Source organism: Drosophila willistoni, chromosome 3R (genome assembly GCF_018902025.1).
Source record: "Drosophila willistoni isolate 14030-0811.24 chromosome 3R, UCI_dwil_1.1, whole genome shotgun sequence".
In the NCBI taxonomy this organism is placed as follows: domain Eukaryota; kingdom Metazoa; phylum Arthropoda; class Insecta; order Diptera; family Drosophilidae; genus Drosophila; species Drosophila willistoni.
This window is the reverse complement of record NC_061086.1, coordinates 13,815,743-13,840,912: the sequence shown is the minus strand read 5'-3', so window position 1 is coordinate 13,840,912 and position 25,170 is coordinate 13,815,743. Positions and strand designations below refer to the sequence as shown.

At 40.0% G+C, this 25,170-nt stretch overlaps 1 protein-coding gene across 1 annotated transcript in view; it reads right to left on the bottom strand.

Annotated features, from left to right (window-relative positions):
• Positions 1 to 8,657, bottom strand: part of LOC6650955 — a 34,430-nt gene extending 25,773 nt beyond the window's left edge. Inside the window, exon 1 of the mRNA XM_047011999.1 lies at positions 8,611 to 8,657. The gene's annotated coding sequence lies outside the window, so the exon portion shown is untranslated. The remainder of the gene's footprint in view (positions 1 to 8,610) is intronic.
• Between the last annotated feature and the right edge of the window lie 16,513 nt (positions 8,658 to 25,170).

Below are 25,170 nucleotides of genomic sequence, written 5' to 3'. Positions count from 1 at the left end.
ACAAACACAAACACAAATACCTACACAGGATAACAGAGGTGTTTCAACCTTTCTACTAAATCATAGTACCATACTATGGTGTAGTTGGTGTTGAATAGATGGATTTATTTGGAATGCCAAACGAAAAGAAAAAGAAAATATTTACAACTTTGCAAGACAAAAAGATTCATATTCATTTTTTTGGTGATTGATAGCACAAATATTATAATTCTTAACCCATACCTGCTAAGCCGTTTTTGAGAAGATAAATGCATGCCAAGGATATTCCCTGGCACAGCTGTCAGAGGAAGATGGAGTGGGTTGTTGGTTGGGTCGAAGAGATAGAGCAAAATCAAAGCCATAACCTCTGAAAACTAGAGGTCGTTGATGATGGCTTGTGCGAAAGGGTTTTTTTGTGAACCGAGGGGAGGAGAGCTTGGGTTTTGGCATGATACGGCACGGTAAATATTTATTAGCTCAATAATTTGGCAACATTTCTTCAGGATAAATGTGCAAATCCCCGAGTCATAAATTATTCGTAGCCATATTCCTAAATTTTATTAAATAAATAAAAAACAACAACACGACGGCCAAAAAACCAAACACCAGCCAAATGCATGTGACTATGTGTATATGTGTGTGTGTGGAGAGGGAGTGGGAGTAGGAGAGTTGGCAGGCGGTTTGTTTTATTGGAGGGACACGGAAACATAACAAAAACTTGTTGAAAAATTTACGAGCTTAGCAGCATCAAAGACCGAATGAGACACAGAGAGGCTGCTGTAGCTGTGGCTCAGCCTGGTTGGCCGCTGGTCACGTTCCGGACACCGGCATGGTCCAGGGGCTGTAAGGGTGCAAGGGCGGGGTTCGAGAAGGACACGAACGTGTTTATTTATGTCCTGCCTACCGCTGAAAAGTTTAGTCGTTGTACGTGTCAAAAACTTTTGACAGTGCAATGCCTTTGCGACTTAGCAGCAGTCAGCAGCTGGCGCCATCATTGTTGCAGTGTGTGTGGGATCGGAAGCGGTATTAGGGGGCCACGAACTAGGACCCCAGCTGTGTATGTAGAGCAATTGAATCGAAGAAATTGCTCTGGAATATTAAGGGGGGAGAGGACTCCCTGGACTCTGGTCCAGAAAGTTAAGACACTTTGAGTAATTTGGTTAGCGAGTCTCGTACAACTTCATTCGGTAAGTAGAATTTTTTATTAAATAATGTCTAACACATGCGCTAGCGCTTGGCCAGAAAAACCAAAGAAAAAAAAGGAAAAACATCATCAACACAACAACAAAAACAACCGCAACAAACAAAACTGGCAAAACAAGCAACAAGAAGGCAAAAGCATGAGAATGCCATCTCCATCGTCTAAATAATTGATACGGGTTCGGTCAAATCACGGACCATGTGCGTTATGTGACTCTCTACATCAGGAATATTAAATGTCGCCAAGTAAAAGCAAACATCCCATTGGAGAGAGTTTCATTTCAGAGAGCTTTAAGAATCCAAAACTGACCGCAGTAAAAATTTTTCCTTCTGGCCTCGTTTCCTTCTGTCCTTGTGCAAAAACCCTAATTTTTCGAAATGTGTCAAGGAACAGAAGAAAGCAATTGGTGGAAAGCCTTTTGCAAAGAAACTTTTATTTCCAAACTTGCTGTATGTGTCAATATTTCATTCACTTTTCATTTAGAAATGGCCATTCGAATTTTGTAATTACTTTTTATGCCAATGAAATTTATTGACAATGTTTCATTCACTACCCACCCAAAACTCCTCCATTCGAACCATTCGAATTTCAGTTATTGCGAATCAGCGCTGCTAAAATGTCACACAACAGAGTAAGCACACAATGGACAATGGTTGTTGGATTTTAATTAAATAGTTGAAAAGCACACAACATATTTCATATGCAAAATTTAGAAGGTTAGCAAACATTCGTATATTTATGTATATACTATATATATAGTATATGTTTTTTCTAGTTATTAATAAATCATCATTTAGAATATATAACGTAGAGTTGTTGTTTGAATGTTTCCTTTTTTTTTTGTATTTGTAATGGCTCGACATATGTTCATTGAATATTTAAAAACAATATATGTACAGGATAAGTGTTGCGTAGTGTTTGAACTACATACATTGTTTGTGGCCACTTGGAATAATTGCTTTCAGAAACCAAATGTTTTGGCAAACTTTAAATTGTCTAAACATAAAAATTCATGGCCTTAATGGTCTGCTAGGTTTTTTAAATGAAATTGCCAATGAAGCTAAAACTGAAACCCAAATTCCAAGAGATTATAGACAAAACAAAAGTCATGCTGATGATCCTGAATGTACATACATATTTATACTTAAATTCTAGTTACTCTAGCGTGTTATATGAAATCATTTTGCCGTACTTTTGGTCTTGGATATTTAACATTTTTCACATTTTTTATTCCACCAATTTCTACGAACTATCCAAAGAATTAATTAAAAGATGGTAAACTCTTTTCAGTACTATGTTAATATTTGTTTTGCAAAGTAGAATTCGATACTCAACAAAAGCTGATGCTATGCGGCTTGAAAGTGATTTTCGTGTTTATTGTAAAGGAAAATGAACTTTCCAAAGGTTCAATCACTCGGTGGCATGCGAAGAATCGACTGTTTTGTAGTGGCTCAACAATGGACCGTTTTATTAAAGGACCTTAAATGCATATTAAAGTGTGTCGGTGTATGGCTTTGTGAGTGTGTGTGTGTGCGGGGGCAACACTGAATGTTAGGTAGAACAAAATGGTTTGGGGTATCACTGGCGAAAAAAGCAACAAAAAAAAAAGAAACACATATTTTCCAATTTACGATTTGAGCAGCGTAAACACGGACGGAGCTCAGACACACACACACACACGAATTCGGGGCGCAAAGGATATGGCAACGGTGAAAGGAAGAAAGCTTTGAATGCGGCAAGCAGTGGTGAAAAAGGGGTGATTTGAGGGAGGGTTGTGGGGCGGACGCTGCGCAGATGCGTGAAATGACGAAAGAACAAAGAAATGCCAGTAGAGTCTGAGACGGCTGGCTCGTGTCGAAGTGGAAACAGGAGCAGAAGCAGCAGCAGCAGCAGCAGCAGAAGCAGAAGCAGGAGACGGTGCGTTCGGTTCCAAAGGATGCCAGCGCCGATGACGACGTGGACGGTAAAATGTTGGCTCTGGTGAAGGCAATAAAATGAAATTACAACTTAATTGTCATAAATAATTCAGGAGATTCCTTTGCCAGCCACGCAAGAGTCGAAAACTCTCGACGCTACGCTGCGAGGAAAATCAGAGCGCAGGGCAAAAAAACCGGCTCCCCTTCCGCTGTCCATACCCCGACATTACCACCACCTTGCTAACCATTTGCTCCAGTTGGGTTCCAGTTTGCCTCTTCCTCCGCGGACGCGAAGCTTAACGAACTTTCTGCCTTTTTTTGTTGTTGTTGTTGCTGCTTTAAAGCAGAAAACGGCTTCAAGGAGAAGAAATCGGTTCGCAGCAGATGCAGGAGCAATATTGCGTGTTTCATTATTAACAAAGTTAATCCCCTGACCTAGTTAAGTCGAATCAGAGGCAAAAACACACACTCAGACACTCACAACAAATACAACAAAGGGGAAAACACACACACACACACATACACAGATGCTTATAAACATAAGTATCCGTATGAGGCGTTAATAAAAAATTAGAGAAGCGCCAAAAATAAATAGCTGATTACAGCAAATATCAATGTTCCGGGCAAAAGTCAAGTGGAATTGTTTTTATTTAATTCCGTCTTATTATTTTGTTATACCTTGAGTGTTTGCAGATCCAGTCCCCTTTTGTGTAAATTGAGGCAACCTCATCCCCCAACTACATTCTATCCTGAGTAACAATGGGAAATTTATGACCGAGTCATATTAAAAATATTTATTGACCCATTAATCTAGCTAAAGGATTTTCATTTGGGCAAAACTATCGTAAATCTGGGCTAACTACAAGGCAAACTGGCAAGGTCATAAACTAACTAATTAAACTGACGAAATTGCATCTAAAATTATTGATTGGTTGCGATTTAAATGAAATTTCATTAGCTAAAAGCATATGCAAATATTCAAGTAAATAAAAATTTATTTTAATGATATCCTTCGGAAATATCTGAAAGAATTTCTTGTATTTTTAGATTTGAAAAGAGAAAACGTAAGGATATCAATAAATATAGATTCTATCAATCACGAATGTAAAAATGTAACTCTTAAAATCATTTTGTAATTAAGACAAAAACTGCTTAGAAATATTAAAAGAAACATTAATGAAATGCAGCTGAAAACTAAAACAAAATAGAAGATAATATTTAAGTTCCATTTCGAGGTATACCAAAAAGCTATAGTAATGTCTTTCTATTCCTAACCTGATGTAAATTCCACAATATATTAAATCGAGTGTGAAAATGAATAATTTTGATGTGTAATATGATGAATCAGTCCCATTGTGCGATAACAAAAAGGCGGATGCGATGTAAACAAAAAGCAAATAATAGTAAATTAGCAAAATGACAAAAGTTGCTCAACAGACCCACACAACCCGACCCCGAAGCTCTGCCCTCACATGCTTGTTGGTTCTTGGTTGTAGGCCTCGCATTTTTAAGGGGTCTGATTGCCAGTTAAGAATGTGCAAACAAAAAAACAAACAAACCGACGCGACGTCGGGGACTGATTGTGGGACGACTGTCAACCAGACCCCCGGGCTAGAGGAACGTGGCCCAACAAGAGGGATATGGGGCAAAGAAAAGTGCTTACGAAAACACAAAAGTAAAACATGTGTTCGATGTGGTTCGTGAAGGGACAAGAATATTGAGGGGATCAGAGACAAGGACATGGTCTTGGACTTGCTGCTGACAAAGAACATAATAATTTTGGTCCCTTTGCCAATAAATCGCTTTGGGATTGTGAACGGTGTGCCTTTAAAAAGCAACACTCTGTTGAACAAACAATCAAACAATTTATTTTAGTTTAATAATAATAATAATAAATGCTCCGAAATGGGGGGAAAACTGCATGCCAAGTGGAAACCAAAAATCCATGTGCGTTTGTAAACGATGGAGGATTCGAGGATAAGTAACACAGCCTGCGGGGATGGGGTCTTTGGCTCATTGGCTATGCCGAATATTGAAAATAGTCGATACTGTATGTTGCTTTAAATCAACACACAAAAAGAACCCTCCGAAAAAACAAAAGGTCGAATACATACATACATATATGTAAATAAATATAAATGTATGTATACATGTTGGACCAATCGCTCAGTGGCTGCTTCTCTGAAATATTGTACTCGTAGTTTATTAAAATGTGTGTAAAATTGTGCAAACATCAAAAAAAAAAAAAAAGAGAACAAGGCAAAATGCTCCATTCGATTTTAAGTTAATAAAAATTTTAACACAAAATTGATTTTTATTTGCCCAACTTCCGCACTGAACGAAAGTTGACAACACCCTGCCTCTGCCGCAGCCTCTGTCCCCTCTACCTCTCCCTCTTTTCCTAAAAAAATTTACTGTCCGTACTCTGCAAATTATTCGAATCAGTGGAGAAAAGCTTGGTGATTGATTGGTCGGGCGAATTGGTTGCCAGTCGGTCCGTGGGGAGATGGTTTTTCTATTTTGTTTTTCAGTTCCTTTTGATATATTTTGTTTTGGTGTCGTGAAAACCATTCTTATACCCAATGATGCGGTTTGAGGATCTGCTCGTAACCATAACCGCTGTTCTAAAAGAAAAAGGTTCCCAAATTGTTAAGTGAAGTAGGTACATCAACATTGGTTCTGTTCGGGTTGAATAAATATTTTGCAAAACGATTTAAAGCCATTGGCATTAAAGTTTTCAATTCAGCTAAAACGTTTAAAGTTAGAAATATGTGCATTCCATATACATATTTCCATATAAAATGTGCATTTTGTTTGCTGGCAACTGTTATTGCCATAGGGGTCCATTGGACTAATTGAGCACCACCAACTATGTAGGGATGAAATTTCAACCAGGCTTTTTTTTCCTCTATATTTTTTTGCATGTGCATTTGATGTGTGTGTTGGTTGGGCTTCAATTTTTTGTGTTTTTTTTTTCTCCCAGTTTTATACAAATTGAAACTGATGAATTGGCTTCTAAAGCGACCATTGAAATATTCCGCTGACTTGCCTGAAGAAGATTTGCAGCCTCAGGCTGCATCTACATACATACATGTATTTCAATGTGGATTTCTTTTTCTATGGTACCCCACTTTGGGGTACAGTAGATTTTTGCATTCTCCTTTCATGCATAGCAGAGGCTCAGAGATTCCTTGCTCCTTGTATACGGTCCTTGTACTCGTTCATCCAGCTCTGATGCTATTAGAAGCTCTTATCTATTGTTGCAGCCATTTTGAATAATTGAAAAGTGCTTATAAGTTTTTTTTTTCCCGCTTTTTCCCATCATTGAATAGCAGCTTTAACCGAAGTATGTACTTCTGGGTAGACAAAAGCTATTATAGTGTGCATGATGTTGGTTTTTGTTTGGTGTTAGGGGCTGAGGTATAAGGAATTTGCTCAAATGTGGTCATGGATCGCTTAGGAAAGTTTGTGTGGAGAAGCGTGTAATAATTAACTTAAACTTTGCGGGAATCTAACCGAGTAATTAAGTCGAACTGAGATTCCGGCTGAGATGTTACTAGCAACTGCTGTTGCCGTCGTCATCATCCCCAGCAAACTCATTTTTGGCCCACTTTCCGGTTTCTTCTTCCTCATCTGGCAGGATAAACTTGCGATAATTTAATTACACGGCCAACGCGGAAAACTGAAGCCAAAGCTGCGCTGCGCTAAACTCAACTGAGCTGAGCTGAGCCAAAATTTTTTTGGGGGCTATGGTGACGGTGACAAGGACAAGACTGAGTGGTGCGGTTGCTGTCGCTGTAAGTGGCAGCAATGTAAATTACGCGTATTAATATCAATTTATAATCCGAATCCAAAACCAAATAAAAAAAAAAGGAAAAGTAGAAGTAGAAGCATTTCTGCATAGTCAGAACTGGGGACGTTGACGATGATGCGGCAAATCCGTGATAAATCCTTAAAAATTACTTTTAATTTCGAGACGAAGAATGCAAAGCCTTGAATTGATGCCGTTGCTGTTGCCGTTGCCGCATCCCCGACTGGCCTCAACTCAGCTGCAGTGTGACACAGGAGATAGAAGGATGGCATTGGAGTCATTGACTTTGCCTTTGCTATCTTGCCTCTAGTCTACACTGAGTGCCACTCCTAGGGCCGCATCTAGATTAAAATAAGTCGAGCGATGAAAATAGATTACGCGCGTATTTTGCGAATGCTGCGGCCAGACCCCCAGACCCCCAGACCCTCAGACTTTCCCCAGACCAAAAACCTAGCCCCACAAAGCGATAAACTACGTAGAGAAAAGCCAGAGCAAAGATAGAGGGGAAGTGGAATGGAGAATGGAGAACGAGAGGGAGAGGCGCCATCGTAGCTGTCTTGGTTTTCGTAGAGGCGTGAAAAAAATCCCGCCAATTTAATTTGAGTTTTCCGTTGTCTGTGACGTTCGTGCGTCCCTTTTTTTTCGTTTGTTTGATTAGTCGATTTTGTGGACTTTGGCGCTAATTGTGCGCGCTGATGATGAATCGTTTCTATGTGTGTGTGTGTGAGAGTGTGTAAATCCTGCTATACGCACACACACATATAGATTTTACACGTATTTGTAATTTGTATGTATGACACATACACAGGAAGAGAGAGTATGAGATCCAAAGGGATCCAAAACCCAGCATCAGACCCAAGCGGTTGCCTCCGCTTATGCTAATGAATTCGAGTTGGCAACACACACACACACATATACACACTCCCACACACTTGAACACTCTGTTGCCGTTATTTTTGCAATATTTGCATAATTGCTTTTGTTGCTTTCATTTTGTCGGCTTTGGCTTTGGATGGCGTTTGGCGCTTGGCGCTTCGCGTACTCAAATATTTGCACAGGCCTCCTTCGTTGGCGTACAATTTTTGGCCAATTTCACAAGTTGCAGTCGCAAACGATGCACACACATTTCACCCACATGGCCTCCCACATACCCACCCACACACGCACACACGCACACCCATACAAACTCAAACAGAGAGAGAGAGATATTCACGGCTCGAGCATTAACATATTCTAATTAGCGCGTTTGCCGTTGGCCGGTCGGCAATTTTATACGCAATGACATAAAACGCTAGTACCCAGATACATATAGCGACTTAAAACATAGAGATGGGCATACAATCATGAGAGACCACCGCAATGTGATCAAAATTGAGAGGCGGAGACTGCTGACTACTACTACTAGATCTCTGCTATATAATTTTGCTATTTGGCGTTCTACTTTTAGTCAAATTCGCGACCGCAGTGCTTTTGTTGCCAAAAATGAGCAAAAAAAAAAAAACAGAACTAGTCCGAACAACAGCGGCAACGACTTCTGGCGCGCGGCCTTCGAACGTGTCAACAGCATCTGCGGTAACGGTGTCTGTGATGCGATGCGATGCGATGCTGATGCTGATGTCACGCCAACGGAAACACTCACTCACACACACACACAGCGAACGATAGTGAGGGTGTTGGACACCCCTTAGAATATATGAACTAACACATTTATGTTATCCGTTAACCGATGCCGATGTCAACGTATCCACTGGGCCCGAAAGACTGTCGAGCTCGGGCCACCGAGTAGCATTACGAACTCATATGTCCCTTAGCAATGTTGCTAGCAACATGTTGCTAAGGAAAAATCAAAAGGAAATGTGGGGGGAAAACTAAGTTGCTAGAGAGACCTCAAAAGAGAGAGAGAGAGAGAGTGCATTGTTCTACTATACGCATACGCAAATGCGCAACACATGAAAACACTCCATCGGACCGGCCGCGGGTCATTGTTAGTTGCCAACGTTCCACTCTGAAGACCTAATTTGATTCTAATTTATGTAACTATTGACAACAACTACGTGTAGAGCAGCACTTATGAACGCTTTTTGTTTTAGCCAATTTCTGTCTTATTTCGTCCCAATTTTATATTCATGTCTATGTCTCTTTTGCCACAGTGCGGCCCGGTCCGGCCCGGCCCGGACCAGAGCACATTACAATGCTATTATTGCCCCAGCTAAGAGACTCTTTTGCGAACAATCGACTGTAAGCAATTGGAGATTTGCTCATTCGCATATGAGAGAGATTATTATACCCTTGCAAAAAGGGTATATTAATTTTGGTCAAAAGTGTGCAACGCATCGAAGGATGCATCTCCGACCATATAAAGTATATATATTCTTGATCAGCACGACGAGACGAGTTCAAATAGCCATGTCCGTCCGTCCGTCCGTCCGTCCGTCCGTCCGTCCGTCCGTCCGTCCGTCCGTCCGTCCGTCCGTCCGTCTGGATCAACGCAAACTCCTCCTAGACCGTAAGGGCTACAGAGCTGAAATTTTGCATGTAAGCTTGTATATACTGCAGGCGTTGTATATCTCGGATTCAGCCGGATCGGACCACTATATCATATAGCTCCCATACAAACAGCAAAGTCACGAACAGTGACTTTTCTTAATAACTTCGTTATTTTCTGAGCTATTGTCGTGAAATTTAATATTGGTGAGTTAATTACACATATAAACGACTATGCCAAATTTGATCAAGATCGGGTGACTGTATCATATAGCTCCCATAGGAACGATCTTTCGAAAACAGTGACTTTTGTCAATAACTTCGTTACTTTTAACGCGATTGCTTTCAAATTAAACATTTGTTAGTTTAATATATCTGTTAATGACTGTGCCAAATTTGATAAGGATCGGGTAACTATATCATATAGCTCCCATAGGAACGATCGGTGGAAAACAGTGACTTTGATCAATATCTTCGTTATTTCCTATGCTACGACTGTTGGCCGTTCTTTCGCAAACATTATCCTTTTTAGATAAAACGTTTTTCCACTTTGATAGCTATAGGTAAGGAAAGAGTTACCAAAAAAGTTGCAAGGGTATAGAAACTTTGACGCGGTCGAAGTTAGCCCCGGCCCTCTGGTTTTTATATTATATTTATAGTTGCTATTCTAATAAAAATTATCATTTATATAATATGAAAGCGAAAGCTTTAGGTTTAACTGTGGTGATAATATTTTAAACTAATTTTATAGTGTTTTTAAACCCTTGCAGAAGGTATTATAAAATTGGTCAGATGTTTCGAACGCAGAGAAGGAGACGTTTCCAAACCCCATAGAGTATATAAATTCTTGATCAGCATTGATATGGCTATGTCCATTTGTCCTATCTTCCTTGCATTGATGAATTGTCTGTGCATCGATGAATTAATTTACAGAAAAAGAAATTTGAACATGTAAATATATTTTTGCCAATGATTGTAAGTGTATATACACTTCGGCATAGCCGATCTTAGATATTTAATGATAAAGGAACTTAGAAAAGTTCCCTCTAATCAATCACATATTTGCTTTGGTTTGGTTTACTTGTGATCAAAGTATACATTATTAAAAGAAACCAATTTAAGGCCTACATAAATATAAATATATGAATTAATAAATTGGATAAAAATGCTAAATATATGAAATTAACTTAGGGACAGTTTATTTGCTAATACGAATAAAGATAAGTAAAACTATAGCTTAAGGCCTAGTAGCTATAGCTGGTAAGAAGATTGGCTTTAATTTACAATCACTGCCCAATCACAATATAAATAAATAATAAATAAATAAATAAGTAAAACTAATGTATTAAGTACATAAATACAATTCAAAATTCATAGAAAAGAACTAAAAGTTTAAAGAATACAGATGGCTCACTTTTTCAACTTAATTCAGTTGGAAAGAACAACGTTTATAGAAACTTTAAATACTTAAGTGGAGAAAAAGTAAGGGCAACAAAAACTGCGCCCTTAGCAATGGAAATCAATTAAAGTTCAACCAGAATCGGATTGAACTTTGTTAAGAAGTTGAATACTCACGCTATATGTAGAGTCCAGTCATTGGACATGGGTAACAATTCAGCGTATGTGGCATGTTTTTGTGTGATTTATATGGAGATTTATATGGCTATATATCTATTGATGTGTCTGTGTGTGCGTGCATTGACGGTGTATGGATGTTGAATGAAGCCAAGCGACTACACTTAAGTTAGAATAGAATCATGTCTAAGCACCAGGTTCGCATGACAATCGACCGCCCCGAGCATTTACATAAAACCAAGATAAATAAATCCCCACATGTTGAGCACCATGAGGAGTTGAGGAGTACCAGGGTCAGTCGCAGGTCGACCGGTTAAAGGTTAATATACTACAACTTGCATCAATTTCACATTGAACATTCAGTTGGAATTGTTGCTGGGGATCTGGGTCTGGAGTTAGATGTGTTACTCCGGGGGCACAAGGCCTGGCAGTCTGTTTGTTTATGTCATTCATTCGGCGACGGACTAGATGTCGATTGAATCATTTCGATGATGTTATGCCTGATTGAAATTTTACCATCCGGAAAACGAGTGTGCAACCACTTGCGGTTTCATGACTTTTGCTAGTTGACACTGGACTGACTGGGTTGCATTTGAATTTTAATTGCAAACGAAAGGTTTACGTTTTAACGTTTACGGATGTCCTGGTTAGATTGATGCATGCATAATAAACGCAATTGCACCGATTGATTCATGAAACTAGTATTCGGTTTTTTTCTTTTACCCCCCCGTGCCAACATAAAGACGAATGTAGCTCATGGCTGGGTTTGGGGTGGCCTAATTGATCAGTAGGGTGTGCGTAATCCAGTTGCGCCCCAATGGGTCGTCATTCGTTGCGATGGCAGAGCGAGAGTCGTTTGAACGAATAAATGCAAATGCATATTCAATGCTAGGCACCAACACCTATGTACACACATACATATGTATTTAAATGTTGATTTTACATGAATTATGCGTTGTAACCAGCCGCACGTGGGCCACCAAACCGAACCGCAGGCTGTTGGGATCAGGTCTATGTCGTTTATCTTGCTGAAGCGGAAATTGCGGTTGGGTGCCCGCTTTAAACTTTGTTGCGAACTGATTAACGCTGACATGGCGCTAGAGCAAGAGCTCAAGCCACAAAGACACAGTCGGTGTGCACGCGGCAACAACAAGTTGCCAATATAACTTTTCATCCTTACACAGAGAAGGAGGTATTAGTCGTGGGCAGAGGGCAGAGAGCAGAGGGCAGGACTGGCTACATGGGTGGAGGTGTGTATGCTCGTTTAGCTTCTGCAATATAATATCCAGTTGAAAAAGCTTGACGATATGTCTCTCTCGTTCAGTTACAGGCTTGAAAAGTCGGCCAAAAGGCAACCAACACTTTGCCAAGGACGTCAACTCGACAGTTCGACGATAATTAATCAAGAGCATCTGCAGGCACAGAGCGTAAAAGTGAAATGTCACAATAAAACCATTTGTGTGAGTCCTTTCGCATGCCCGACGGATTCAGATTTCGTTTCGCACGGACCCAAGTGTCCTACAAAATTCCCACTCCCCATTCAGACACATAAATACACCCACATACACAATCACACACACACACATACATACACGTCGAATGTGGACAATACTAGCGACAATTAGCTTTTGCCAGAGGCCATGACAAACGGATTATCCAAACGCCTCAATCATTCTGTTACAAAATGCCCGCGACAATGAGCAAAGGCAACGCCCCCTTAATATATAAAGGGGCTGACGGGCTGGTTATGGGAAATTCCAAATGGAAGCTCTGTTACACTGAAAGAATCTCCCAACTACTACTATCCCAAAAACTTGAAGAAACTAATTTATATGTGAGAATAAATCAGTCAGTAAATCCAAGAAAGTACCTCGAATTGATTGTTGGATTTTGGAGAAGAAATTTTTGTAGTTTGGAATAAATATGTATCGAAATATCGCTAAAATATCCAACATTAATTTTTATTTACCCTACAAAGGACATGTGTCTGTGTATTTATATTTTAGTTACAATGCGTAAGCCGTTTCAGCTAAATTGCTCTATGTGGTTTATTTTAGTGCCACTAAAATGGCCCAATAAAATGCTGGTCATAACAAGTTTTGGGGCCAACTAAATTTTCATTTTAACACTAGTCTTAGGGATGAATTTCCACTTCAGTGTATCCCCCCACAGTGTCCAGCGGAGAAGTTGTGGAGAATCGTCTTCTATACATTTATAGTCCAGTTTATTTGTATCTCGTGACATTCCATGACACATTTACAGATTCCTGCTGGTTGAGCTAGTTGAGCAAGTATGGGGTTGACTTTGGGTGACATTAGTTTCCAGCACTGAGACCTCTTCTCTGCCGATAGAGTCTGTCCAACAGTCGTTAGTCGTTGGGTAAATGATGAATCCTCTCACGAACTTTGGCCGCACGGACTGCTCGGGGCGCGACACTTGTAAAATTGTCACAACATTAATCAAATCGAGGGAACAAAACAAATGCATGCCATAAATTTTCAGTTCAGCATGTGGGCCAGCTGCCAGCCATAGTCATAGCCATTGGTGGCCTAGGAGTGGGTCATTGTGGTCGGGGCCAGATGGGCTGGGTGCAAAAAGGGTGCGAGATGGGACAGTAAATGGGAGAAGGCCGCTGAGGTTGGACAGTGAAAGTGTTGGTGAAAGTGCGGCGTGATGAGTTAAAGCCCACAAGCCGAGCACGTCGCTTATGTACCTATACAAACACACACACACATGCACACTTACACACAAACACTCAGTCATATACACGCACACTATAAAGTGTATACAAACAGCTAGGAGACTGCAATCACAGTCATTCGCCTGGTGGGCTGGGTGGAATGCTTCCGCTTATGGTGCTTGTTCCGCATATGTTTATGCCGTCGTCCATAGACGAATGGCATTCCCTGGCAATCGTCTGTCTCTCTTGCCTGCGTATGCAGGCAGAGACAAGGACATTTGTGCGTTCCGGTTGTTGAGCAATTCGTTTAATGACGCGCTGTTGCTGGTGCTGTTGCTGGTTCTGGTTACGCTCCTTCTCTTACTGCCAACCGATGGCTGTGATAATGATGTCGCTGGCGGCGTCCGAAATGAGGATGTCACAAATACATATCCACATAGTCACTCACTCACTCTCACTGCAATGGTGGCATTGGTGCTTCGTTCCGCACATGACAATGGCATTGCCAAGCCCCGACAACATTTCGTAGACAACGCAAAGATTAACTCGAGGCAATTAGCAGTCAGAGTACATCAAACTTGATGGCCGCCTCCTCTTTAATGGTTAGTATGGTGTCTACTTTGTAGCAAATGGTGGACATAAAGTGCGAACCTCAAACTCTATTTGTACATGGTAAGCGAATTGAGGCGAATCGACAAAACGAGACGACTTACAATTGGACAAATAAATCATATTTACTTTACGCATTAAAACGCGCATAGCTTTGTTAGTCATCAAGTGAACAAATTGGACTTAGCGCCCAAATGCAATATAAACTCATTTAAATAAATGTATGCAAATAAGCCCTGATAAGCCATTACACAAACAAATTGGTTTGGGTGTGTGTTTGCTAACGCAAACGTTCATCCTTGGAGTCCCTCGCACCGGTCTCGCTCTGCTAATTATTTACATAGACAAGGTAAACCATATAAAACCATGTATGCCCAAATAGAAAACCAGAAACGTAAATTAAATACGATTTTTCACTTAGTCTAAAAGTGCATGGAAGTGGCCAAGAGGGTAGGATACCACTCTAAGATTCTGTTTATTGAAAGAAGATTTGCTGAGGATACAGAGGACACGATTTTATGGGTCCTAGAAAGAATTTCGATCTAAGTTTTTGTACTAAAATCGAGATATAGTAGCTATAAAGTTTAGGCATGTCTCTTCTTTCGAACGATGCTTAAAGAGCTTTAATCGCCTTGGTTAGTGATTTAGTGGAAAGGATTTAATGCTTTACGCAACTAAAATTTGTAATGTTTGTAATTTCTTTTAAGACTGGCCAAAAATTCAATTTGTTTTAATATTATTATGACATTGACATTGCGATTTGTCGATATTGTCGGCTTGGGAATGGACGAGAAAAGTTTTGGCTCTGCAAATGATTCTGCTTTGATCCAGGTTAAACACTTAACACGCTGTAAACCATCGCGAATCTCGGCAAATCCACTCATGTGGAAAACACTTAATACCCGCACATGCTGACATACACACACCACCCACCCACATCCGCACCCGCACCCGCACATACAGGACACTAGGAGGCATGGTAAGCGCTTTGGTGCCCCTGTTCTTGTCTGTGTCCGTGTCCGTGTTCTGATAGGATGAACATAGGAGCGGCGTGGCTGTAGTCGTAGCCACCATCTCCTTTGCTCTTCACAATTGCGCCAAAAATAAATTACGTTGTACATGGCGACATGGAGACCTGCTTGCAAAGATGTATCCCAACACATTTTTATACCCACAGTATTTTGGGGGGTATGACATGCACACGTATTCTTGTATCTGAATCCAGCCGATCGACATGGCGGCTAATGCCACCAGACACCACCGCCACCGCCGCTGCCACTGGAACACCAGAACCACACCACCGCAATGTTGTTGGCTCCGTCGATGGCAACCACCGTTGCCGCCTAATTCGGATTTCTCTCTGCCTGTCTGAGTTTTTTTTTTTGGTCTCATTTTATCTATGCTGACGCCTGTTGATAAGGCGGGACTCAGGGAGTTTCCCCACTTTGCTTTGACGTTGAAACATGTCGTGTAGTTTTTCTTTCCAAACAACAGAGACACCATGCCCATGCCCATGCTCCAGCCAACACTCACATACATCCATGCGAACACTTTCACTACAATGTAGAACCACAGGCAGTGGGATTGTTCTCTGTCCTTTTTGCTCATGCTTTGTGGCCCTTTTGCAAGAGGAGTGTCGAACGTCTTTTTGGCGTGCTTCGTTTTAGCTTTCCCCCCGGCATGTGTGTGTGTGTGTGTGTATGGGAATCTATCCATCTATCTCTCTCTCTGTGTGTGTGTGTGTTTGGGTGCCGCGTGCGGCAAACTTTCCTCTTCCATTCCTTGCCTCACACGTGCGGCTGCGGTTAGTTTTTTCTGTCGCTGATGACGCCGTCGCTGTCGTTGTCGCCGTCACTAAGTGAGCCCGGGTGTCTGCTTGAATATGTCGAGAGACGAGTGTGTGTTTGTGTGTGTCGAAAGGGTGTGCGGTTTCTTTGTCGCACCAACAAATGCGGTTGCACATTGGCGGAACAGATTGGTTTCAGTTTGGCTTGGTTGAAACGGGTTAACAGCAAACAGTGAGAGGTGGTGGGGGAGGGGGTGTAGTAGAAATGAGACGTTGTTTTTCTTAAATTTAAAAATAAATGACAATCTCATGAGATTGGTCACAATGTCTTGAGATGTATATCTAAATTATTAAATATGTTGTATACTGACTGACACTGTGAGTTTACATAATAAAGTCTGGTCATAAAATTTGACTCATCAAAAATGAAAGAAAACTATAAAATGGATTTGAACTTTGCTTTTAAAAATGACATAAAACATGTCTCTCTTGCATATGTATGTATTCTCTGTTTGTTTAGCAATAAAACACAAAATATATTGATTGAATTTAACTCAAAATTTTTCATGTTCATCACCATCGAAGGAGTTTTCAAAGTTTCAATGAAACATTCCTTTGTTTGGGATTGGGAAAAAAGTTTTCCCAATTGAGAGTGGATTCCTGTAGCCAGTTCCAATTTAATTGTTTGCATTTGCATTCAAAGGAGGAAGTGATACGGTCTGCGGTCGTCACCTGTGTACTGGCATGTACATATGTATGTATGTATGTATACCTAAGCAACATGAGGAGCATATGCATGAAAAGCATTTCAGCATCATAGTTCGCGTCCTTTGTTTGCTTCTGAAAACCAGAACTCATGTTTCGAAATTCGATGACTACGTCTGTGGTTTGTCCTAGGCCTGTGAACTATGAATGTTCGTCTCTCCTGAGCTAGTATTTCTGTTTGTTATTGCCGTTTCGTGCTAGAACTACAATATGATCCCCACAATGTGTATGTATGTGTCTGTGTCGCTATTTCCCCCATTTTGTGCTAATGTTGCGCGACATCTTCTGCTCTTCATTAGGCTTTAACCTCATGTTGGCAGCGGCAAAGACTCCCTCGCCCCTTTGTGTCACGTGGCGAACGAAAGAGAGTTGGGAGACTGGGACCCAAACTCAGGACATCTATGTGCATGTGCGTGAGCCTATGTATGTGTGTGTGTGTTCTTGGTCTGGATGTTCACTCAGTCATTAGAAGCATGAAACGAATAATTTGCTCTTAATAGCCTTGTGCTTTTAAATATGGAACTGGAACAATATCAACACACACACACACACACACATCACCTTTCCTCCCTTTCGTGGCGGTAAGATGCAGGATGGCTGATGGTTTTTGCCTTCCTGCCCTTAAATTGTGCGCGGGTGGGAGGGGTGAATTGAGGTGAACCACCGATTAGGGCGTGTGTGTGTGTGTGAGTGTGTTTGGCCATTATGAAGGCTATAACAAGTGTCAACAGTCTGGAAAATGTAATGTCTCTGTTTGAATGTAAATATGTAAAGCTAATAAATTAAATGGCTGTCCATTTACACCAGTCTTTATCTAAGAACAGGCAAGGGCAGATGGGGGAGGACAAAATCAGTCAACACTTTTCAATATTATTACTGTTTTGTTTCATTTTCATTGAAAAATGCATAAAAAGCTTTATAGACAAACGTAATTCCCCCCTGCCCTATTGTAATGTCTCTTAAATTGTGTGTGTGCGTGTGTTTGGCCCTCTTTTTCTCATTCTCGACTAATGTGTGTTGGTTTCATGCTGACTTCACCCAAAAACTATGTTTGTGCTACTAATGTCCTTGCGTACAGATTGGATCTAACGGATGTGCTGCTCCCTTGTGCAGCCCAGTGTCCCTAGACCCAACGGATGTGATTGCATCCCCCGGTGACGCCACTGGTACTGCTTGTAAAACCTTAGGCCATGTGTGGCCATTCATGTACACACAAACCCACATACAGACATACATATATACAACTCGCACACACACACACATATAAAAGAGAGAAGAAGTCGAGAAGTGCAAATGCTGGGGCAAGGATCATTATTGTGGTCGCCCGAAGGGTTCGGGCTGATTGCTAGCTATTTTTGTTTTTAGCACGACGGGTGTTAAATTGAATTTATCGCTTGACCAAAATGATTTTCCGCTTTTCTCAGGGCCCCCCCTAGCCAAACAGCCCCCGGTCCAGGGTTCACGTCAACAAAAACCAGCCCCAGGATGGGGATGCCTTAATTAAATTTCACAGTTTTAGTTTATTTTTAAACGAAGTTGAAAACGAAAACAGGTCATTAGGAGCATTATCGCATCATAATTCTGTCAGGGCGATAACAAAGCTCTCAATTCAATTTAACTTCCACACATATGATGGGCCCCCACAGAAACTCCCTGCCTGCCTGGCCTTGCCCGGTGTGTGGCTCTATGTTAACGCCCCTTACGGATTTGGCTGCTGGTAATGTTCGGTGTAAGAGAATAGAAACTACGACGAGTGTGGGTGTGTAAGTGGTGTGTGTGTGTGTGTTAGAGGCCCAGATTCGTTGTGGCATAGAAACAGTTGCCAGATTGTCATCCCTTCGGGATTCTCACATGCATATGGCTGGCGGGTTACGGAGGGGAGGCCAAAATGTTCGCATTTAAATGCAGGCTCAAAACGATATTGTATCATGTCGAGGCCGTTGTTGTTGTTGTTACTGTAATGTAATGTTAACAGAAATACAATCAAACATCTGTCAAGTGTTTTACTAAATTGGGTTTTTGTTTGCTGTTTTTGGGTTTATTTTTTTTTTTTTTATCAACATTGCCATAAATGAACTTACCCAAATACCGAATTGTCATGTTCGTGTGCATGTGAATATGTTTTGCCTGCATATTGTATTATATTTACATATACATACATATACGTAAATACATATGTGTATATGTCTTTGTCATATGTATGTTTGTATGTATGTTGCTTTGCCAACTTTTGAATATATTAGTAACATCGTTTAGAGCAATCAGTGTGCGACTGCCACTCAAAATGTCTGCTGTCTGCTCCCTGCTGTCTGCGGGTTCTCCTTGTGTCTCCTCTCCTCTATCTAAATTCTGGTTCGTTTGCTTCTACGCAGCGTTCGCATTTCAAATGTAAACTGCCAAGTAGGCATTTCGGTCATAAGAATTTGCATAATTTACTTAAATATGTATGTATGTACGTATTTATGGTACGAGTATGAAGTTCTGGCCACCCGCCACCCGCAAAAAGGGCCAAAAGCCCTGGTCAACCACCCGATGGAGCGGCCACTAACAACATTTCACTTTCACAGTTCACAGTTCTTCGAGTGCGTCTGCTGCTGCGGCGGCAACTCTGTTGATGAAGTTGCCCGAACTTAAAGTGTCGTTCTTCGAACTGTGTAAAGTGATTCCCATTAAGCGTGTCAATGCTTCGCAACAATCCTCCGCCGCCTCAAGCATCATTCGCTTCCATCACCATCACTCGGTGGGTGTTCAAGTTTGTGTCCGTGTCAGTGTTTGCTTGTATGTATATGTATCTGTTTGTATTGTATTAGTATGGCATCTCATGTATAGATGGCATAAGTTGAATTAAATGTACATATTTGCATCTTAGTTGGTCGTGCTTGTTGTTTCAAATCCATTTGATTGATACTTGGGGATAGGCTGAGAGGTGCCATTAAATACGGACGTTGTTATGCTTTCACGGCAGGATGCCTATTTCCCTCCGGCATGTTGAACAAACGTCAATTGATAAACACTTGCTCTCTCTCTATCTCACTCTATCTCACTCTATAATCATCAAATTCCAATTTAATTGTTGATAATTTATACCACGTACTTAGTTGAAACTGTGAAATTTCAACATCCCTGGAAAGTTTTGTGTAATTTGCACCTCGCCAAATTGTTAATTATGAATAACTCAATTAATTTATTCAGTGGCAAGTGAGTCAATAATATTTACTCATTCTCCTTAATGGCCCAGAAACCACAATAATTTAGCTAAGCTTAAAGTTTTGTGCTTTATTATGATAATGACTATTTAAAAACTTCCGTTTTGAGGGGACCTCAGCTAGCTTTAATTTTAATGTTCCCAACTTGCTTTCAAATCGCTCCCCAATTGAATCCAAAATCGTATCTTTGCAGTTCCTGCAACTAACTGAGTTGCCTTGATTTATGCTTGGCAATGAAATTAACATCTGCTTACTCTTATCGACCGTCACTAATTGCTCAAGGCATTCTTCATAAGCTAGCGTCTGTCTGATGTGACCGCCATCGAGACAGATATACTTACACATAAGTAAGTATATATATTTACATGCACATACAATTCGTATATATATATACAACACATGCTTCCTGCGCTCACACTCTGATCTGTGATTGATTTTATGAGACTTGAGTGTCTTTGGCGCTTCACGAAATATATTTGTTTTTATGACACTTATTTCCAGTATGCGTGTTGTATGTATGAATGAATGGTGGCCTGCAGAGTGCGGTGCGGTGGTGGGGGTGGGGGGCAGAATTTCCCCCAAACCGATGCGTTTGAATATTTTTGAAAATGAAGCGCACATAGAATTTTAAACAAAGTGGATTTAAGTAAAGCGAAGGTGAGACTTCTCTCTCTCTTCCATTCTCTCAGACTCTCTCCCTCCCCAGAAATACCAGACGTGGTGAGTTCATAAAAGCAGTGGCTTCTATGGCGGAAACATTGGGCTTTATTTAATGTGGGTGCAGTGCAGGGATGTCGTGTCGTGTTCTATCGCATATTTGGTCTTTGTCTGTAACAGCACGTGAACAAAACCAAAAGCATTGTCATCAAGGCGCCAGGTCATAATTGTATTTCAGAGAAGTCACAAGCGTGTGCTTAGGGTGTGCTGAGTAGGTGTGCGTGTGTGTCTGTGTGTGTGTGTGCGTAGAATGATGTGGCAGCAATTTCCTCATATTCTCACTCAATTGAAATTGGGATTATTACACCTTGGTCAGTCGAACACCTAACATATAATTAATAATGCTTCATCAAACGCTCTGCAATTAGTGTGATTATTTGCAACATTGGCCTTATGCCTTGCCAATGTTAAATCGAGCTAAACATCCAGCAGATTTTAATGACCACATTGTACTTGGCCAGAAGATTTAACCAAACAGTAAAGTAATCAAGTTTGATACAAACTTTATTATGGTTTAATTGGAGTAACTATAGTTAGATTAATAATGTTTAATAGAAATGCCTGAAAAAGACTCACACACTCAATTGTATTTTTTGCTCTACTAATTATAAGATATTTTAGCTAGAGACAAGCACTAAATAATTCAAAGAAAATCACATGTTTCAAAATATTAATATTGTTATTTTATATACTATTCTATTCCGAAAGAGAAACTGGATGTCGACTTAAAATTTTTTGCGGTGTCCTTATTTGTAAAGCTTGTTAAAGCTTTTGTCAGAGTCCTTGCTAAAATGCTTTTTGCACAGGGTATGACAAAAATTTATTGCTTAAAGCTAAATTCGTAGCAGAGTTTATAACCAAACAAAGTAACGAAATAAATTCCTTAGTCATTGGCATTTATTTTAATAAGGTGAAATAAATCACAGTTTCACAGAACTCGAATTGAGAGCGGTTAAATGTTTAAAGTTTAAAATCATAGCCCATTTAGATAGAAATAATAACAAATAAAATTGTTAATAAATTAAATCAAAAGGTTAGACACACTTTTCTAAATTATCCGAGAAACTTGCCATTGTCTTAAAAATTAGTTACTAAATAAATTAGTTACACAATGCATTGGTTTACCCCGAGCTTCTGTCATGACTATTTTGAACTCACCTGCATATTCCGGATCAATGAAACTTCCAATGGAATAGGCAATGTGGCATTGCGTGATGATCCAAAGGAAATATAAGGCCATAATGCAACTTTGGCTTAAATTTGTCACTGCAGATTTACGAAATACGTTCACAAAATAGATTTCATTGGCAAAATCTGTCTTCTTTTGAAAAGGCAGGTCTACACCCGTTGACGTCGACCAAAGAAATGAGCAAATGCAACAGCTCTCTCCTCATTGCTGCTCCCAGTTCAAAGGACAGTTTCACCTTTGTGTTTGCGTGCCAGCACCTGCAACTACATATCTCCATGTCCGATTTGTGCAAAAGGACAATTGCCCCCGTGATTCGTTCGTCTAGACAAATCCAAGAGGGCGATAGCAAGCAGCAAGCAGCAGTCTGTCTGTCCAACCATGTTGATGGGTGCACACGTGAGCTTTTGCATATGTTCCAAGGGCTTGGCTTGGCACACAGATAGATATACATACATGTGTGTGTGTGTGTGTGTGTGTGTGTCTTTGGCCACAAATAGCCTGAAATATCAAAGAATATTGTGTCTTGCAGTTGTGGGTGCCATCATCCTTTTATGAATGACGAGTTGGGCGACAGGAAAAGGTGCAGCATTTTTGATGGCATTTAATCGACAGCGTCTAACAAACACGCCCATTCCCTTTAGTTTTCCATTCACCTGGTGCAAATTGAACTAACTTATATACCCAAATATGTTTATGCATATATAGAAGTTGGTCTTATATGTTTTATATGTATGTAAATACATACCTTCTGCATATGAGTGTCATAATTATGTGTCATAAGCATATAAATTAGTTTGGACTAATTACATCATTCTTCAGGTACAAAGGTGTCCTTCTCTATGTATTTTATTGTCTGTGCAATGTTTGAGATATCTTTCAATTTGAATTACACATGTATTTATTCCTTTAATAACACAAAATTGAGTGAACAGGAAAATTACATCTATGAAGTTATTAATGCGTTGTTGTCATTGGCAACCATTGTTTAATCAGAGATAATTTTCAAATCAAGACATGTGTTTAATACAAACTTCAAGTTATAGTTGCCTTTTGAAGTGTGTCATCAACATGTATGTGTGTATGTATATATGTAACCTAAACACGTTGGCTGGCTCCATATAGAAGGTTCAGGGTTCATTGATCAACCTTTGAAATGTTATCACGGTTTCTATCATGTTTCTATTATCATTGTAGCATGAAGCAATAAACAACTCAGATTTGACAATGAAATCAATTTCTGAAATACTCCAATTTATATAAACTCCATAATCCTTCATGATATATGTATGTATAAAGCGAAATGTTTTTTGAGTTTACTCACAAATACAAAATACATGTGTACAAAAAAAAAACGCATTTATATATTTAATTTCCTTGTTATTTTTATTTTTATCGCTTTGATATGGGATTGGGATGCCGCTCATGTTTCGCTGCTGCTAGACAACGGGATTTTCCGCTTCCTTTTTAAAGGTTGAGTGCCGCACTCCTTTAAAGGACAATCTTGTCTATGCACAGTGTCGAGTAATATCCGGCAGACGCGTTTCATCGGAAATGGCAGAGCTTTATTTGCCTGGTGACCCAATCGATTGAAATCACACTTTCAACTGGCTAATCTCACCATCAGGCCATTCAATTATAAGCTATTTTAAGCAAATTATCATTGAATTTAATGTTGAGCTGAATTTTATTGCAAATCTATTGAATCTTAACTGATAAGGGAAGGCGGCAAATATGCTTAATTTTCTGTCAGAGTAAGACAAATATTACACAAAGCCTTGTGACTTTAATCGTCCCCCCGCACACAGTCAATGACAAGGAACACAAAGGAATATACTCAAAGATATTTACTCTCTGGATTAATCGCAATTCGATTATTAATTTACCCAAGTGCATGAACACAAAAGGACAGTATGGGTCCCTTGTCGTGTGTTTTCCGCGCGTTTGCTTCCGAACAGCGAAGCGAAGCAACGACTTCGTTAAAATGACAAAGCGAAATAAAACTGACAATTACTTGATGGCCAAGAAGCGGCATCAGCTCCGTTTGTTTGCCCCATCATCGTCTTCTGGGCCATTCTCCGTGGCTTGCTACTGCTTGGCCAGAGACAATTGGAGACTCATTTACATTTCCGAAATAAATGCGAATACTTTGGTATGTTTGCGACTGACTGGCATTCATAATCATTTTTGGTCCTTCAGCCGGTGTCTTTCTCATCTCATGCATCATGTCCTTTCGCTTTGTTTTCACAAAATGCCCATAAGGTGGGCAAATTGTTTTTGATGAGCCACGAGGAAGCTTACAAAGGATGACGTTGCATCAGTTACCTGGACACATGTTGGCCAATGAAGAGTATTTTTATTCCTATCTAAAGATCAGAGTTTCCTTTAGTCACATTGGAAAGTTATACAAATAATTGCCTATAAATTTGTGGCTTAATAACAAATTCATCATAAAGCAAGTCAATTAGCAGTCAAAAGAAAACAAAATCTAATTCTCTTCTAACATCAAGAATTTTGTTGGGATTCAATGACCTTGGGACAAAGCTAATTTATGTGCCAAATGTAACGAACCGAATTCCATCCATTTTTTATATTACCAGTTTACTGAAAATTTCATTATTTTAAATTGGTTGCGTTGAAATAAAAAAAAAGAAGAAGAGCCAACAACATCAGACATGGCAACATTTGGTTAAATGGCAACTGGGGATTAATAGAGAAAACCAGAAATGAAACAACCGCAAGCCAAAGGCGAGATTCTTTTTTATTTAACGACAAACAATCACAAAATGGCGTCAAGTTTCTCTACCATTTTATTTGGTGAGGACGACCTTAAACTTTCGAGGACAGGGACAAGAATTGGGCTGGACTGGGCTGGGCCAGGCATGGTTGTTTCCATAGTTTGTTTCGCAACTATTTAATGGCCCTTCTCTGGTGTAAATCTATTGGGCTACATCTGCCATCGTTGACTTGCCTTTGTCCTGCCTTTCTTCTGATGAGAAAATTTATCATACATACAACATTTTCGGACCTGTCCCAAGAGTGTCACTTGGATTTCATTATGCACGCAATCACGCAGCATTTTCTATTGAAGTCACAAGCAAGAAAAGTATAAAATATCTAGGGTATACGCAACTTTGTTTTCACTCTCAAAGAGCTTCTAACTCTAACATTATTGTTAGATTATTGGATTTAATACGATAATAATTGATTTGGAAAATCATTATTTCGTAATTTCAGTAGGTTCTTCGGACATTC